The sequence below is a fragment of the Pristiophorus japonicus genome, chromosome 11 (assembly GCF_044704955.1).
Source record: "Pristiophorus japonicus isolate sPriJap1 chromosome 11, sPriJap1.hap1, whole genome shotgun sequence".
Lineage (NCBI taxonomy): Eukaryota > Metazoa > Chordata > Chondrichthyes > Pristiophoridae > Pristiophorus > Pristiophorus japonicus.
In genome coordinates, this window is record NC_091987.1 from 105,456,119 (window position 1) to 105,475,511 (window position 19,393).

The following is a 19,393-nucleotide window of genomic DNA, read 5'->3' on the forward strand; positions in this document are numbered from 1 at the left end:
GTACCTTCAGCTGTCTAGCCCCTAAGCTCTGAAATTCCATCCCTAAACCTCTCTTCCCTCCACCTTCTCTCATCTTAATGCTCCTTAAAACCTCCCTCTTGGTCACCTGTCCTAATGTCTCCTTCTGTGCCTCGGAGTCAATTTTTTACCTGATTACCTTTCTGTGAAGTGCCTGGGACATTTTACTACATTAACTGCACTATATAAATGCAAATTGTTGTTATTTCAGTACCAACCAATGTTGCCAGCGGAAGCAGAACTCAATGGGCTCTCGGTTATACATTTCTCTCGGCGGATGGACTAGCTCCTCCATTATGGTAGTTAATCGAGGACCTGCTGAAATATATCACGAGTATTTGACAACATTTAGAGGTTTTGTCTATGGAAGGGTGTGATCTTAAGGGGATTGAACTGGAACACTGACCTTTCACCTGTTGGACAAGTTTGACTCCATCCATCCATAATGGGATGAATGTTCCTTCTTCTTACTGCTTGCAAGACTCTCTGTGAAGTGGTGTCAACCCAATTCCCAGACATCTGTACAAACTGTGCACATATTGGAATTAAACTGCAATCGTGCTCAGAGAATGAGATAAAGATTCGGGTAGTTGGATTAGGAAATGGAAATGTTACAATTGTGTAGTTGGAGGGGGAGCATGTCGTTGAGGTAGAGTAAAAAGAGGCTTTATTCTATGGGAGTTCTTGAGGACAAATAGTGTCAGTTGTGGCTCAGTGGGTAGCACCTTTGCCTCTGAGTCAGAAGATTGTGGGTTCAAATCTCACTCCAGGGACTTGAGCACAACAAAATCTAGACTGGAGCTCCAGTGCAGTGCTGAGGGAGTGCTGCACTGTTGGAGGTGATGTCTTTTGGATGAGACGTTAAACCAAGGCCCTGTCTGTTCTCTCAAGTGAACGTTAAAGATCCCATGGCACTATTTCGAAGAAGAGCAAGGGAGTTATCCCTGGTGTCTTGGCCAATATTTATCCCTCAATCCACATAACAAAAAAACAGATTATCTGCTCATTATCACATTGCTGTTTGTGGGAGCTTGCTTGTGCACAAATTGGCTGCCGCGATTCCTACATTACAACAGTGACTACACTCCAAAAGTACATCATTGGCTGTAAAGTGCTTTGAGACGTCTAGTGGTTGTGAAAGGCGCTATATAAATGCAAGACTTTCTTTTTTTCTTCTACTGCCCAGCACAGACCTCATTCACCCTCATGAAGATTTATTCAAGACCATGATAAAAAAAAAGGTTAAGCATTACGAGTGTGTAGCCGGCAATTAATCCACTGGCAACTCCACTCAGCCTAATAGAACGATATGTTAACAGGGCGAAATGAAGTAAGGTGGGAGGAGGCTCGTGTGGAGCATAAACGCTGGCGTAGACCTGTTGGGCCAAATAGCATGTTTCTGTGCTGTAAAATTCTATGTAACCTGCTCTGATTAGTGGAATTAATGTTATGCAAAATAAATGCGGGTGAGACCAAAGGGAGCATTATTTTTTCTGGTGTGCGAATCTTGTTTTCATCTAGGCAGGGTTGCTCGTGCTGCGTAATGGAACATTTTCCATATCAGGCACACAGTCTTTGGCACCAAACGCTCCAACACTAGCTATTGCACAGTTAGATACATAGCAAAGGGAGCTTTGCTCTGCCTCAACAATATTCTTTGTCCTCAACCTCAGCACAGCAACCTTGACAGTGTCAGTGCGACTTTTCTGTTACAAGTTTAGGGTTTCCCTCATTAGTGCATCATCAGTTACATCCTGATTCATGACAATTTCCATTTCCCACAAGAGAATATTCTCTTGGGTGCAGTGGCACTGGTCACTCCCATAAGCGGTCTGAGCGTTTTATTATTTGCGATGTGTCTGTACTGCCCAATATCTGATGGGTGATAGCCATAATGAGAGGTGAACTTAATATCACGCATTTCACATATGTGGGAATCGCCAACCTTTTCATAACTTGGTGAAACAAGGCCAGATTTGAATTTCTAAGCTGCCTAATTTCACAGACAGGAACTCAACGTGTAGAATTGTAAGTAAATTCCACTTACTTAACTCAATCACACTTCTTTCTTTAAACAATGGGGGACCAATATAATCTTGTGCCTATCACGAGCTGGCTTACTTCTATTTGGCATGCCTTTCTCTCTAGACAACTTATAATTGCAAAACCTGATCTCCTGCATTTCTAGCTTTCAGCTCAGGGCCAAGAGTTGTGTCTTGGAGTCCTTTGTTTAATACTCGACTGCTCCCTGCCACGGGTTTTCTTTTCTATTAATTCCGACCCCAGAAAGCAAAGGAACAGTATCCCTGATATCTTCCTGTGCAGGGATTCACCAGCAGGCCTGCCAACCAAGCTGACTGCCTGCCTCTCGCAGGTGTATATTCTCCGCAGTCACCTCATGCTGTGTCCACATGAATAGAATCATCCTCACCGCAACGGCTGCGAATGTTACTTGGCCAACGACGAAGAGATGATGAATTGGTTAACATCTCTAGTCACACTGCCTAATGGGCCTGGGGTGAGGCAATAGATCCTTCTTGTTTCAATTTGAACTAGACTGCGAGTTGTCGCACTCCCTAAGCTCATCTGGCTTTAATACACAATCCCCAATGCCTGCAGCCTTTGGCCTTTCTTTATAAACCTGTGCAAATTTACTTAGTCCTAAAATACATACCTTAACCTCAGCTCAATCCAAATCCGTTTTTTTAATATATTCATTCTTGGGATGTGGGCATCCCTGACAAGGCCAGCGTGTGTTGCCCATGTTGCCCTGAGAAGGAGGTTGTGAGCCTTCTTCTTAAACTGCTGCAGTCCGTGTGGATTATTTGCAGCGGCTTGTTACAACTGAGTGACTTACTTAGCCACTGCAGAGGGCAGTGCAGGGTCAACCATATTGGTGTGGGACTGGGGTCACCTATAGGCCAGACTGGGTAAGGACAGCAGGTTTCCTTTCCTAAAGGACATTGGTGCATCAGTTAGTTGAAATAACAAAATACCGATTCATGACAATTTCCATCTTCTGGCTTCTCCTGAGTACGACTGTAACTATAGGGTAAATATTCTGATACCCATCCCAGCACAGGATGGCAGTGCATACCACAAAGGGCCAATTTTAACCCCACCGGCCCGGCAGTTAAAAACAAGCAGGCTACTTCCCCGCTCCAAACTCGGCCGTTTTCCACCGTTTCCAATTTTAACCTGAAGGTGGATGATATACCTGTTTAAAGCAGGCAGGAGCCTCATGAATTTATGTGAATAGATTGACTATGGTGTAAATAGGACCCTGATGCCATTTTAATTGGGGCCTGAGTGGGGAAATTGCTGCAGTTCTCCTGCTATGGTGAAGCAGATTGGCTGCTGGTGGAAACATAGAAACACAGAAACATAGAAAATAGTTACAGGAGTAGGCCATTCGGTCCTTCGAACCTGCACCACCATTCAAAATGATCATGGCTGATCATGGAACTTCAGTACCCCATTCCTGCTTTCTCTCCATACCCCTTGATCCTTTTAGCCTTAAGAGCCACATCCAACTCCCTTTTGAATATATCTAACGAACTGGCCTCATCAACTTTCTGTGGTAGAGAATTCCACAGGTTCAAAATTCTCTGAGTGAAGAAGTTTCTCCTCATCTCAGTCCTAAATGGCTTACCGCTTATCCTTAGACTGTGAGCCCTGGTTCTGGACTTCCCCAACATCGGGAACATTCTTCCTGCATCTAACCTGTCCAATCCCATCAGAATTTTATAGGTTTCTATGAGATCCCCTCTTATTTTTCTAAACTCCAGTGAACAGAAGCCCAGTCGATCCAGTCTTTCTTCATATGTCAGTCCTGTCATCCCGGGAATCAGTCTGGTGAACCTTCGCTGCACTCCCTCAATAGCAAGAATGTTCTTCCTCAGATTGGGAGACCAAATATTCAAGGTGTGGCCTCACCAAGGCCCTGTACAACTGCAGTAAGACCCCCCCCTGCTCCTATTCTCAAATCCTCTCGCTATGAAGGCCAACATGCCATTTGCCTTCTTCACCGCCTGCTGTACCTGCATGCCAACTTTCGATGACTGATGTGCCATGACACCCAGGTCTCATTGCACCTCCCCTTTTCCTAATCTGTCACCATTCATATAATATTCTGCCTTCCTGTTTTTGCCACCAAAGTGGATAACCTCACATTTATCTACATTTTACTGCATCTGCCGTGTATTTGCCCACTCACCTAACCTGTCCAAGTCATCCTGCAGCCTCTTAGCATCCTCCTCACAGCTCACACTGCCACCCAGTTTAGTGTCATCTGCAAACTTGGAGATATCACATTCAATTCCTTCATCTAAATCATTAATGTGTATTGTAAATAGCTGGGGTCCCAACACTGAACCTTGTGGTACCCCACTAGTCACTGCCTGCCATTCTGAAAAGGACCCATTTATTCCGACTCTCTGCTTCCTATCTGCCAACCAGTTCTCTATCCACGTCAATACATTACTCCCAATACCATGTGCTTTAATTTTGCACACCAATCTCTTGTGTGGGACCTTGTCAAAAGCCTTTTGAAAGTCCAAATACACCACATCCACTGGTTCTACCTTGTCCACTCTACTAGTTACATCTTCAAAAAATTCTAGAAGATTTGTCAAGCATGATTTCCCTTTCCTAAATCCATGCTGACTTGGACCGATCCTGTCACTGCTTTCCAAATGCGCTGCTATTACATCTTTAATAATTAATTCTAACATTTTCTCCACTACCGATGTCAGGCTAACCGGTTTATAATTTTCTGTTTTCTCTCTCCCTCCTTTTTTAAAAAGTGGGGTTACATTAGCTACCCTCCAGTCCATAGGAACTGATCCTGAGTCTATAGAATGTTGGAAAATGACCACCTATGCATCCACTATTTCTAAGGCCACTTCCTTAAGTACTCTGGGATGCAGGCTATCAGGCACTGGCGATTTATCGGCCTTCAATCCCATCAATTTCCCTAACACAATTTCCTGACTAATAAGGATTTCCTTCAGTTCCTCCTTCTCGCTCGACCCTCGGTCCCCTAGTATTTCCGGAAGGTTATTTGTGTCTTCCTTCATGAAGACAGAACCAAAGTATTTGTTCAATAAGTCTGCCATTTCTTTGTTCCCCATTATAAATTCACCTGATTCTGACTGCAAGGGACCTACATTTTCATCACTAATCTTTTTCTCTTCACATAGCTATAGAAGCTTTTGCAGTCAGTTTTTATGTTCCTGCAAGCTTACTCTCATACTCTATTTTCCCCCTCCTAATTAAACCTTTTGTCCTCCTCTGCTGAATTCTAAATTTCTCGCAGTCCTCAGGTTTGCTGCTTTTTCTGGCCAATTTATATGCCCCTTCCTTGGATTTAACACTATCCCTAATTTCCCTTGTTAGCCACGGTTGAGCCACCTTCCCCGTTTTATTTTTATGCCAGACAGGGATGTACAATTGTTGAAGTTCATCTATGTGAACTTTAAATGTCTGCCCTCCAGATAAGTGAGCGCATTTCCTTTGTGGGATCAAGAGGTGCTGGAGAGCTCCTTCAGGTTCCACAAGGAAAACACCTGCTTCTCTTTTCCTCGACTCCCCCTTTCCCTTTCTCTCCTACTAGACCCTCCCCAAACCCACCCACCCCCAACCCCACAAGCCGCAAGCATTCGAGGACCTTCTGATATTTTTTCTTCTATATTTGTTCCAGGATGTGGGCGTCGCTGGCAAGGCCAGCATTTATTGCCTATTCCTAATTGCTCTTGAGAAGGTGGTGGTGAGCCGCCCTTTTGAACTGTTGCAGTCCTTGGTGGTGAAGGTGCTCCTACAGTGCTGTTCGGGAGGGAGTTCCAGGACTTTGACCCAGCGACAATGAACACCCATTGCCTGCATGGAAACCTGATCGGGGTTAAAATCTTCCCTACATTGTGCATTCCCAGCCTGCAGCTTTTCCATTCATTAACATTAAATGTATAGAAACTATGGGCGGGAAGTAAACAATTTTGCGATATGTAATTCTGTCACACCAATAGCGTGCACATCAAAAGTTTTACCTCTCATTGCCGATCTGTATTGAAGCAGAGGGTAATTATATGTTGTGGTCCCATGTCTACTAGGAACTTGGATGACACCTTAAATAATTTCTTGAATTGTGTTGATCTGGCAATATTGAGAAATTACATTCTAGAACATTTACCGTCACACTTTGAGTGCTCACTTAAATTTCTGTGTTGCACATTCAAAAAAGTATAAAGAAATAAAGAACATCTCGAGGAACACAAAACACTAGAGCTAGAAAGCCTACAGTTCCTTAATTTACCTCGGCTTCAATTCACCCAGTGTTTACTTAACCGCAATTAGAGTTTCTGGTCTTAGTCAACACTGTTTCACTGTAGCAGCAGAAAGTATTACATTCTGCACTACATGGTATAATACTGCTGTTCTTATAAAACAGTGTGTTGTTCACCTTCATTTGAGCAGCCCCATGGGAGGTCCATTAGTCGCTATAGAGGTTTTGAGGCGTGGAAGCCACACTTCATGCATCACACTTTATCATTTATGCAAGTGTTAGTGTCACAATTAGAAAACAAATTATAAAAATTAGAAAGCAAGCTAGTCATTTCCTGTTGGTTTCTTCTGACTTTCTGGAGTAACTGGGGACTTAACAAAAACTTGCTAATATAAGAGAAATGTCCTTAGCAAATAGAAGGTGCTGTCTAATTGACCTTAAGTGGTAATTATTTGCAGAAACTGGACCACTTTAGCATTTTATATTATATAATAATACTCCTTGGAAAACTATGTATCTATGACTTGGTTTGAGCAGTATCTGTATCATGAAAAAGCCACAATTGTCTAAAAAGAATTAAATATTGGCAAAGTTTCAAATATGTATATGTTGAAAGATTAAACATTTGTTGAAATGTATGATGTAAATCTAAGTGCATACAACAGTTATACAATGCACACAATTCTATCAGCATCCAGTAACTCTATAAAATCAGTTATATGTCTAATTAAATCTCCAGCTATGAATGTCTGATATTTCACCCATAGAGATTTAAATAAAAGCTTGATTTCAGTTGTGGAACTGGAATAAGATCTTTGTAAAAAGTGATTTAACTGGTCAGACGTAAAGGGATATTGTAACCACTGGAGAATGATTACCATCTCTAAAGAGGCAATGATGTCATTCACGATGGATTGTGCCAGTACCTTGAAAGAATGTCAGTGCGTTGCTCGAGTGTAATGTCACAGCAATGAAGCAGGCGCAGGGATCTTCCACCTTGTTTCCCTATCAGTCACCGATAATGGGGGAATGTTTCCTGTTACCCCATTTCATAAATCATCAACATGTGGATGCTTACAACATTAGGTCAAGTAGTGCTCAGAGGAAACCTCCCTCTTCCCCCCAATATAGCTTGATAAAGGATCAGTGGTTCTAAACGATCCAAAAGGAATTAAAAATTATCTGAAGCAAATCCTACACTATGCCTCCTCCCTGGATCCTCGGGCCTAGATAGTCGATGGCGCCAGGCCCACTTTCGAGTTTCTAGGTCTCTATGCGTTGAAATCGAGACTCCTCACACAGTCTCCAACTCGAACCCAGGAACTCAAAACTTTGAAACTCCTCAGTCTTTTTTTCCATCTATAATCCATGCCAGCTGTTGAAATCCAAGCTTGAAGTACTACTTCAAGTTCTTGATTTACCTCATATTCTCTTCTATTATTTTCAACCCTGGTGGTGTTGTGCACTATGGGCTTCGACCTCCACTTAATCTTTTCAATAAAAAAAAATCAGGTTTGGCAGTTTTTCCCAAAATCAATTTCCATACTTTCCACTTTGCTGTCGAGACAGACTTCTCTGAATGAAGGTACTTTTTATTTTCGAATTTTGTGGTAAAACAGATTGCAGCTCTACGATTAATTTCAGCTGCATTAAATCAGGCGTCAACTATATTTTGCCTACAAATGTCAAATAAGTCATGAAGCCCTAGTCATATGCTGTTGATAATGTCTTTGTCAGAATCTAGTGGGCAAAATAAGATGAACCATTGCCTACTACCAGTGTTTTGTCATCATTTTAGTGCTGTGTTGATAGTTTTGCAGGTATTTTAAATTAAACCAAGAGGCTCACCAACTAATCATTCATTCCGTAACTTGCTTCTATGAGTTGAGGATGTCGTAAAGAAAAAAAGCATTTATATAGCATCTTTCACAACCTCAGGATAACCCACTGCGCTTTATAAGCCAATGATGTAGGAACACATAGGAACAGGAGGAGGCCACTCAGCCCCTTGAGCCTGTTCCACCATTCAATTAGATCATGGCTGATCTGTATCTTAACTCCATCAACCCGCCTTGGTTCCGTAACCTTTAATAAAAACCTATCAATCTCAGTTTTGAAATTTTCAGTTGACTCCTAGACTCATCAGCTTTTTGGGGGAGAGAGTTCCAGATTTACACTACCCTTTGTGTGAAGAAGTGCTTCCTGACATCACCCCTGAATGGCTTCGCTCAGGTGGGGGTGTTCAGAACAGGGGAGTTATTCCCCCCTGTTCTGATCACCCCCACCTGAGGAAATAGTTTCTCCCTATCTACCCTATTAAATGCCTTGATCATCTTAAAGATCTCAATTAGATTCTTTTAAACTCAAGCCAGTCTCGGGTAGATTTTCCACATCCACGTCTGCAGTGAGGTACATAGCCCATTGCCAGCACGGACTGGAAAATCATGAGCATCAATCACATTCACAATGTTCAGATGTACACTGGCAAAAAGAAATTAATCAGAAAACCTGCCCTATTAATTTATATTAGATATAAATAAAGTGAAGTCATCCTGACAGCTCAGAAGTAGAGTCTCCAGCTCTGAGAAGGCCAAGATTCAATCTCCTGTCAGTGAAACAAAGAAAGACTTGCATTTATATAGCACCTTTCACGGCCTTAGGACGTCGTAAAGCACTTTAAAGCCAATGGAGTAATGTTGAAGTGTAGTCACTGTTGTAATGTAGCAAACATCAGGGTCCAACAAACAGCAGTGTGATAATGACCATATAATTTGTTATAGTGATGTTGACTGAGGAATAAATATTGGTCAGGACACTGGGAAGAACTTCCCTTCTCTTCTTCAAATATGGCCGTAGGATCTTTATCACCCACCTAAACGGACAGATGGTGCCTCGGTTTAATGTCTCATTCGAATTAAAGGATATGGAACCGAAGTGCATGAATGGAGTTAAGATTCATATCACCATGTTCTAATTGAATGGCAGAACAGCCTCGAGGGGCTGAATAGACTACCCCCGTTCCTACGTTCCTACCCTAATCTCTTTATTTTATACTCTTTCAAAACAAATCGATTTTAAAAACATGGACAAAATTGGACTCTGGCTGAACAACAGCTCTGAAGATTGAGAGACTTGTGTCGTAGATGCAACCGAGATCAATTCCAAACTTGGAATAGGGATTCAGTTTTACTGGATCAGCCCCGGCAGCCCAATCATTCCCAGAGGTGAATACTTTGCCAGGAAGGGTTAAAATCAGCATTCACTTACTTTCCAAAGCCGCATTTGGTTGCTGAACCTCCATGGGTTATCATATTCATGACACTGTTTTTGTTGCATTTTTTAAAAAAAATCACAGGACAAGTTCCTTAACCAAAAATGATTCCATTATTCAAAACATCTGATGTCATTGGACTATTTATGAAATTGGAAAGCTCAGTGAGCTGAGGTTAGTCTAGAATATAACTGACATCATCAGCTTCTGGCCATTTCAAATATATGTTTCCGTAGTTAAATCTGCTCGCTTTAGATTTAGCTACCAAGCTAACTGGCACAGTTTGTGCTGCATTTGTTTGTTGAATTGGACTGTTAATTCACCTGGCTCCACATGTAGAGGACTTCATCTCACCATTGGTCTAATTCCATCTTTTGTCCTTCTACACAGGAGTTGCAAGGTCTGCCTTGTTGTTACGCCCTGTAGCTCAGCAAAAGGACATGATTCAGACTGTCCCAGACTCAGCGGCTCATATCAAAGTAAGTCAGTAAAATACATTTCTGTAAGTTTATTGCTTGAGACGATGCTCTGACTTGGGGTGTGTGGTGTGAGAGGGAGGGAGTGTGCAGGGTGTGGGGTGAGTTGGGGTTGAGTGTGTGGAGGTTGTTGTGGAGCAAGACTTGTGCTGATTCATTGTTTATATGTTGTGTATCTCGGTAGCTTGCTGCAAAAAAAAAAGTCAATTTTAACACGAATCTGTGACAGTTCACATCTGCTGGTCCAACAGCAGCTTTGTTACCTTCTCCTCCATGTCATGTTGCCTCCAGTCTACAAAGAGCACCATTAAGAAAGTCAGAAATGATAGTATTCACGTGCTTGGATAGCTTAGTTGGTGATTGCATTGCCTGGTATAGAACTGAGGCCCATATCGACCATAAAGGCCCTAGGTTTGGCCCCTGGTATTTACTGGTGTCAGCTGGGGCAACAGGTTGGGTACTAAAGTTGTCCTTAACACCCTTACATTAGAAAGGGAAAAACGACAAGGATTTCTGCTTCCGATCACTGCCCAATGACCCTACTGGATAGTGTGTATATGTGTGTGTATACGCGTGTGTGTGTGTGACCGATAGAATCGGACTCAGCTGTGATGATGCCTTCTGTTGAGGTTCATTGCCTCAGCTCATGAAGAAAGGCTTGAATGAGGCAGCAGAGGGCTAAGTAAAACATTTGTGGAACTGTCTGGTAGCGCTCCTGTGAAGCACCTTGAGATGCTTTACTTCATTAAAGGCACTATATAAATGCAAGTTGTTGTTGTATCTCAGCTGAACAGCCTTTAGAAGAGGAAGGGAGGAAATTGGGAAAAAGAAATACAAAGGAAAAGAGTAATGTCTGATGACTAACACACTTGTTGCATCCAGCATGGCCGCTCGATAGATGTACTTTTCAGAACAGACTGTACCTGGCCAGATCTGAGTTCAAACACACTAAGAGCCTGTGATCCTTCACGTGTGATCTCATCTGCGCAGGGATACAAAGCAGAGGTGATGAGTTTCCATAGAGAGAGAGAAAGATAAAATAGGAGCAAGGATCACCACATCCATTCTCCTGCATCTTGTAGCCATGGTTTCAGGGTGCAGCCGTAGGAAAAGGACTTTTAATTGTTGAACTTCAGAAGCTCTTAACCAATGGCTGTTTATCATAGTGGGTAGAGCATGGAAACATAGGAACAGGAGCAGGCCATTCATTCCCTCGAGCCTGTTACACCATTCAATTAGATCATGGCTGATCTGTATATTAACTTCATCTACACGCCTTGGTTCCGTAACCATTAAAATCTTTATTAGAACAGAATATCCAAGTGAGCACTCACATTCAATTCATAGACAGCGGACAATTTTGGAAGTGTAAAATTATATCGTTATTTGAATATTACCGTTACTTGAATATTACTGCTACTTGAATATTACTGTTACTTGAATTATATCATTACTTGAACATTACCGTTACTTGATGAAAGTTTTGACATCAAGAGCAAAATACTAGCACTTCTCTAACAAAAAACTCAGCAAAAACTAGCATCATATATATCCTATATTCTGGACATTATTACTTCATAAATGTGCAGTGATTATGCCGAGGTTGTTAATCCTTCTATGGAGACACCATCACACATCAGGTTTATGGAACATGCTTGCTGTTGATGCACTGTGTGACATCTGTCACCAATATACACCCCTCCCCCACCGATTAAATGTGAAATACAATCGCCCCTGCCAACTCCACAGTACATATTATCAAGAAATATTGCGGGTGAATGGGAGTGACTTCTAAGCAACATCAACGATGATTATAAAACCACTAGAACTTCACTCTTTGGTGTCATCTAAATCCCTTGATGAGATTATTGCCTGGTAATCTTGGGAGCTATTATTCCTTCTCTACATACACATCACTGCACTTTAATTATATGGTTATATTTAAGAGCAAGTGCTGATTTTCCCTGTTCAGTGGGACAATCCCTACTGCAGACATACTTTCCTTCAATAGCTTTCCTCCAAAATGAGGGACACAGGCTTAAAATGGACAGGTTCCGAGTGCAAGGCGACATTAAAGCCCAGACATTTTTCTTTGTGATGTTGCCATTCCTCTCTCTAGTATTTCAATAGTAAACAGAGGAATGGCAAGATCTGAACTCTCCGGAAAGTCACAGCTGTGGAGCGGGGAGGAGGGAGGGTAGGGGGAGGAGAATGCGGGGTGGGGGCAAGTTGAAGAGATCACAGGCGGCGGGGGGATTGAAGAGATCGTGGGTCGTGGAGGTTTTGGATTGTGGGGACGGAAGCCGATTGTGGGGAGGGATGGTAGTTTGCTTGACGGGCCGGAGGGAATGACTCTTGCTCATCCCGGCCCACACGTAGTGCTGGAAAGGCACTTAGCTGTTGGATCTGGCCGTCTCCGGCATCCTTCAGCTGTTGTACTTCTCCGGACTTGGGAAACCCTTGCTGGAGGTATTAAAGGTGTTAAAATTTGGGGCACGCGGCCTCATCAACAGATTTAAATAACTGACCCGCCTCTCAAGAGTAAGTTCATCAACCTGGCCCAAAAGTTGGGGAGTACGAGGCTAGCTGGGGTCGGGATTCAGATTTTTGGTATTTTAACCTAACCGCTCCCCTCCCGATCCTCTTCTGCCCGTACTCAGGGAGGAGGATTAAAATTCCTCCTAATGTCTCCGTTAAAGAGGGAACAGAGAAATGTGATATGAACGTGTCAAGCATTCATGTGATAATTTATAGGATTGGAAGAAATCTTTTGTTCCACACAGAGTAGTTGGCATGGCCAACGTTTGTGACTTAAACAATTTATAGCTTTTGCACCATTGTGTTAATTTTTATGATTCAGGGGGACAGAAGGGAACCATCTTTCCTGTCTATCTATTCCTGTGAAGCACAAAATCTTCCTTGTTGGCAGGTTAAATGGAGCAGATTCCTGGCAAAAGCAGTCGATCCTACACTTAATGAACTCCTTCAAAAAGGAAACGGATAAATATCAGGTAAAGATGCGAGGTTCTCGGGATAGCTATAGAGCGAGATGATCAAACACCGCACAGGACACGATGGTTCCTGTTTTGTTGAGGTTGGGCAGGTTCATGCGGAGTTTGAAGCTTCTTAGTAGAGATGGGAACATTCTGGAGTTTGGCTGTGGGAATCAGCTAGTTTTTATGAAGAACTGTTTGTCAGGAATTTAAATGGGTTGGTGTGAGGCCATGATAGGATAGATTGCACATGGGCCGTGGATGGGTGGGGAAGAGGGCTTCATGAGCCAAGTAGCTGTTTCTCATGTTTTCTTCTAATCTAATGAAAGGTAAATGTTTTTTCTTCTGTTCCAGTATGCTGACAGTACTGCAAGAAAGCTTGGATTGCCTCAGCAAGAGTTCTGATTGCTAAATTTTTGGCTTAACATTTTTTTTAAAATGACTGCTTCTGCAGTTGGAAGCATGTGGTTTGTGTGTGTCAGGTCTTGAATTTTAACAGTGGAAAAGTAAATTATGGATTAGAACGACTCCTGACACAAGCAAGAATTTTCTAGGCAAATTAACGTTGCTCTGAGCAGTGACTGACTTTATATTCTATGGACATGTATGCATTTGCGTGGTGTGTGCGCAGTAAGAAAGAAATAAAGGCAGAAGGACTTGCATTTATATAGTGCCTTTCACGATCACTGAACGTCTCAAAGTGCTTTACAACCAAATAAGTACTTTTGGAGTGTAGTCACTGTTGTAATGTGGGGAGAGAGAGGGGGCAATTGTTTTCTTTAATGCAGTAGTTATACTCCAGGCCTAATGTCATTGTGAAGTTTTTTTTTCTATTGCTTCAGTATACGATGAGCAGGAAACTTTTGTTAAATTCGCATTCATTTAATTGTTTTCTAGCAGCCGACATATAGGTCAAGAGTTAGAACAGGGCAGAGGTCAACAGAACAAAAATACACTCATTATCCAGTATCTTTTGTTTCATTTTTAATCCTTTTTAAGACCCGTCCTTTCACCATGCTCCTTCATATGGTATTCTCTTTCACTTTCTGTTTGTCTCTCTCTCTCCCCCCTCTATTATCCCAACCATTTTGCTCATGTAAATACTTCCTCCCTTTCGTCCTTCCTTTGTCCCTTCATCTATTTCTCCCTCCACTTCTCTGCCATCTCTCTCCCCTTTCTCCTATCCCTTCCTCCTTCTCCCTCCCTCTTCTGTTCTCTCCCTCACTTTCTCGCCTTCTTTTCTCTACCTCCTACTATCCCCTTCTTTCCCCTTTATTTCCCATTTTCTTTCTCTGCTTATCTCCCCTCTATTCATGCCTTGTTTCTGCTTATCTCCCCTCTATTCATGCCTTGTTTCTTTCTCTCCTTCCTCTCTCGTTCTCCTCCATCTCCCCAATCATGAGAGGTTTTCATGGAGAAGATAAGGAGAAACTTTTTCCACTGGCAGGAGAATCGGTAAGCAGAGGACGCAGAATTAAGGTAATTGGCAAAAGAGCCAGATGTGATATGAGGAGAATTGTTGTTGTTTCGCAGTGAGTTGTTGTGTTCTGGAATGCTCTGCCTGAAAGGGTGGTGGTAGCAGATTAAATAAGAACATAAGAACATAAGAATTAGGAACAGGAGTAGGCCATCTAGCCCCTCGAGCCTGCTCCGCCATTCAACAAGATCATGGCTGATAATAATAACTTTTAAAAGGGAATTGGATAAATACTTGACAGGGAAAAGAATTACAGGGCTATGGGGAAAGAGCAGGGGAGTGGGATTTATTGGATAGTTCTTTCAAATTGCCGCGATGTGGCCTCCTTCTGTGCTGTATGACTCCGTGATTCTATCTATCCCCTTTCCGCCTACTCTACTGCTGCTTGAAAATAATCCCCCCCCCTTTATGATTCCTGCCTTTTCGGATTGCTGCTCTTTCTCACTTCATTGTGTGACACTTTGAACAGACTTGCTGCCTGCTCTCACGTGCCACATATTCTTGTCTGAGTCTTTTAATTGGAAACAGAGACTGCTCATGGACAGCTTCGGATGGTATTGTATGTGGAAGGTATTGGTTAAACGTGTCTGTAGGAATAAAATGATTGAAACAAAAATAAACCTAAGATCCCAACTTATAAAAAGTGATGGTTTCGCTATAATTTACAAATGAGAAGAACATGCAAAAGCCTGAGACAATGGTACCGAAAGAGTGCAGTCAGCACTGTCATTAGAATTAGATTGCCATAACCAATTCCCTGGAACAAGATTAAAGAGCACTGCGTTAGATCTTATACGTATACGAAGGATTGCATTCAATTTGGAATTGATTGTATAATAATTTGCGTTCATTCGATGATTTTGTTTTCTTCTTTCCAATTTTCCCCTTTCCTCTTGTTACGTATGCAATAAAGGTACAAACTGAGTACTGTTTAACTGAACAAGGTACAACCTTGTTTCTGCTTTATTACGGCCCAAAGTGTCTGACTCACAAAATGGCTGGCCTTTTATACCAGAGCAGCTCAGTGCTGCTCAGTAGCCTCCAACAATAGCACCATCTGGTGGCTACAAACAGCATGTACATACATGACACCTCTCTTGCTGGGTGATGACAGCTCTCTGCTGCCTCACGCAAGTGGCCATTGATCATGTTAAAGCCCAGGCTGGTCATTGTGGTGCTCGTTACAGCAGCTATGGCTGAGATCTGCTAACAGCACAGATTCCAATATCAAAACTAGGAGGTACTTTGTGGGTAGAGTTCAGGACACTGCACTTTCCAACTGGACCATCCAAAGAGCCCTTAACAGGCCATCACAAGCTATTGATATAACATTGTCATTCTAACACCAACAATGAACTAAATTAAAAACACATTCACTCTCGGGATATGGGCGTCGTGAGCCTGGCCAGTATTTATTGCCCATCCCTAATTGCCCTTGTGAAGGTTGTGGCAAGCCTTCCTCTTGAACTGCTGCAGTCCATGTAGTGAAGGTAGTCCCATAGTGCTGTTGGGTAAGGAGTTCCAGGATTGCGACTCAGCGACGTTGAAGGAACGGCCGATTGTATGTCCCAAGTTGGGTGTGTGGTTTGGAGGGGAACCTGGAGGTGATGGTGTTCCCATGCACTTGCTGCCTTTGTCCTTCTAGGTGGTGGAGGTTGCAGGTTTGGGAGGTGCATTAGTAAAATCTAATGGTATTTAAAGGAAATTTAATTTGAAGCGGTATGAGTGCTTCTCTTTCCTCATTTGGACGACCTTGTTCAATGTCAGTAGACTGAGCAGACTACCGCTGAACATTCCACCCCACCTGCAGCCCAGGTGTTGTCCCATCGTTGGGCCTATGGCTCCAGCTGGAGTTGTAGGGGGGAGGGGATGGGGGGAGGTTGGAGGGGAACCGGCTGGCTTAGAGCCATTAAAATAAGAATTAAAGCACCCTTCATAGAACGAGATTATATTTCACTTTAATATCGCACTTGTCAAACTATTCAGTCAGTTGTATAATTAATTCCAGAACTTGAAATACAGTCAACTCCATTTCGATGAAAACCAGATCTGTGAAAGTTTTCAGAAAGTCGCGACTTGCTCCCAGTTCATTCCAGCGGTTTTCTGTGGCATTTTAATTCAAGCCTCTAAATGCAACGTCCAGACAGATAGAATTTTTCTTTTTTTTTTAAACAAAAGGTAAAATTAAAGCTAGAATTGGACAGGATGAACTGTGAAAGTCAGACCAGGAAACACAGTTTTAAATGTAACAATACCAAACAGTGCTCTTTCTTGCCTAGTTTACATTTGAAAACAAACATTGCATTTTAAAAATAATCTGACTGTCGAATGATAGTCAAAGTCTCCAGACTCAAAGGACGTGATATCAATAATGCTGGACTCTTTTTATTTTTTTGTTTGAGATTAAGGGCTCAATTTTCCCCAGTGCCGTTTTTTTTTTTGCGTATTGCAAGAGTTACGCTCGTTTTTTTTGGCCCTGACTACTCCAACAAAATAACTAGCAAGTTTCCCCATTCTATTTTTTGAAATTGGTGCCACGCAGCCTGTCCTGTAGCTTTGGGGGGGTGGAGCCTAATGTCCGCGCCAAAAAAATGATGCCCCCACTTCTGCGCATGTGCGATAAAAAAGGACGTTTTTGACGTGACTGCTATGGGTGCGCATGCTCAGTACAGCTCCCAGTCTGCATTTGGCCATTTTTAAAGAGCCAGTTGTGTGTGAGAACTTTAATACTCAGTGGAAAAATCAGAGCTGCAATACAATATGCAACACGGCTCAAGGACCAAGAATTTCTCACAGGATGAAGTGGAGCCACTGGTAATTGAGGCCAGATGGCACGAGCTGGACACCAGCAGAGGTCACATAAAAATTTCACCAAAAGAAATGAAGAAACGCTGGAACCAACTTGCAGAAGATTACTATGCAATGGTGACCACCCCGAGGTCTGGAGGCCAGTGCAAAAAGAAGTGGCCGGACCTTGGTCAAGTAGTTAGTGTAAGTAATATTTTCATTTATTCAATGGAATTGCAAATGTAAATGTGACCATCTATATATGTCTCACCCAGCAGAAAGACACCCTCTCTAAAAAGTTATATTTTCATCTTTGCAGAGGAAAGTGGCACACAACAAAAGGAAATAACTCGAACAGGAGGAGGCCCGGCAAATCTGCAACCATTGACACTCTTGGAAGAGAGGGTCGCTGCTTTGATGGGTCCTGCCTGGAGAAAAGCAACCACCACTGCACAAGCTGGGCCTACACTTGAGGGAGAGGGTACGTCCTCCAAATTCCACAATCTGGCTTTGCTAAATGTTAAGTACTGCGCGAGCTAGCCATGCTTCGGTTCATGGGGATGACTACGCTACGCTTTGGTTGATGCAATGTGCTATCATTCATCGTGGTCCTTCAAATGAGACTGTGTGTGCCTACTCATGCTACCCTGCCCCCTCCTCTGCTACTAACCATTTGTCTGTTCTGTTATATTTTGCAGAACTTGAGGCCAACCCTGACAAGCTGATGCAGAAGAAGATTCAGACGCGGACGACCCTGAAGTGGAGAACATCTTCCAATCCCACCTTTCAGACCAAGAGCATGGGGTTGAGGGGGAGTGGGTGGTGATGGATGAAGCCTCCATTGTTGTACTCACTCTGGAGGAGGTGCAGGGGCCGCCCGTTGAAGTGCTAGGCCCTTTCCTGAGTCGTATGAGTGTTGGGACATTCCATGGTTTCTACCAGTCCGAGGCTGTGGGTCCCAGTGGGATGCAGCGAGGCACACCCAGGGTCCCACTGTCCGAGGCTGCGGGTCCCATTGGGATGCAGCGAGGCACACCCAGGGTCCCACTGTCCGAGGCTGTGGGTCCCAGTGGGATGCAGCGAGGCACACCCAGGGTCCCACTGTCCGAGGCTGCGGGTCCCATTGGGATGCAGCGAGGCACACCCAAGGTGAGGAGGGGAAGGAGAGCTTGATAGCGCTCTCCTGAGGTGCAGGATCTAATAGATGTGGTTCAGATAATGGCAATGAGTGCGGAGAGCATTGACCTTACACGATCAGTGAATGGGCGATGAGGTATCAGTATTTTGGGAGAAGTAACAACACTTCCACGAGAAATGGGAATACTGTCCAGGAACATGAATGAGGGACTATCTCAGTCAGCTGAAACCATGTCGGTGCACATGAGGGAGGGACTGTTGCAGGTAGTTGAGACACTGTTGGTGAACATGAGGGAGGGAATGTCGAGAGTAGCTGATACAATGTTGGCGAACATGAAGGAGGGAATGTTGTAGGTAGTTGAGGCACTATCAGGGCACATGAGGGAGTGAATGTCGGAGTTAGCTGCTGCAATAAGGGCCCCGTGCCCATTGACAGAATCAACTGCCACTCCCACTCCAATCCCAGACCAGCCTCTGAAGAGGCCCGCCCTCCTCCGCCGTCGTGCTTCGGGTTCAGGTAGTTTCATGGCTTCCTCATCCTCATCATCCTCCTCATCATCTGCATCTTCCTCCTCATCATCAGCCACTCTCACCTCAGGTGGGTCTTCTACTACCAGCTGCTGTTGCCTCATGATGGCTAAGTTATGCAGCATGCAGCACACAACAGTGAACTGACCGACAATCTCAGGGGAGTATTGCAAGTAGCCTCCGTAATGATCGGAAACACTGTTTCAAGATGCCAATGGTCCTTTCTATTATGCTGCGCATTGCAATGTGCGACATGTTGTATTCCCGATCAGCTTCCATTTGGATTACGCGCAGGGGTATCATGAGCCAGGTGGCGAGACCGTACCCTTTGTCTCCCAGTAGACAGCTCTGCCCTTCTGGCTGCTGCTAAAACATGGCAGATATAGCGCTCTCGCATAGGATGAACGTATCATGGGTGCTCCCAGG

The 19,393-nt window shown here is 43.4% G+C and overlaps 1 protein-coding gene and 1 non-coding gene across 3 annotated transcripts in view; one reads left to right on the forward strand and one right to left on the reverse strand.

Moving 5' to 3' along the window:
* erg (ETS transcription factor ERG) overlaps window positions 1-19,393 on the forward strand; it is a 349,104-nt gene that overhangs the window by 74,089 nt on the left and 255,622 nt on the right. Inside the window, exon 2 of one of the 2 annotated variants that reach the window (XM_070893851.1) lies at window positions 9,960-10,048. The gene's annotated coding sequence lies outside the window, so the exon portion shown is untranslated. Of the gene's footprint in view, window positions 1-9,943; window positions 10,049-19,393 lie in introns of those variants that run through there. The other variant, XM_070893852.1, reaches the window with a different exon arrangement.
* LOC139276625 (small nucleolar RNA SNORA11) lies at window positions 8,482-8,582 on the reverse strand. Its single transcript, XR_011595963.1, has one exon. It is a non-coding gene; the product is annotated as a small nucleolar RNA SNORA11 (small nucleolar RNA).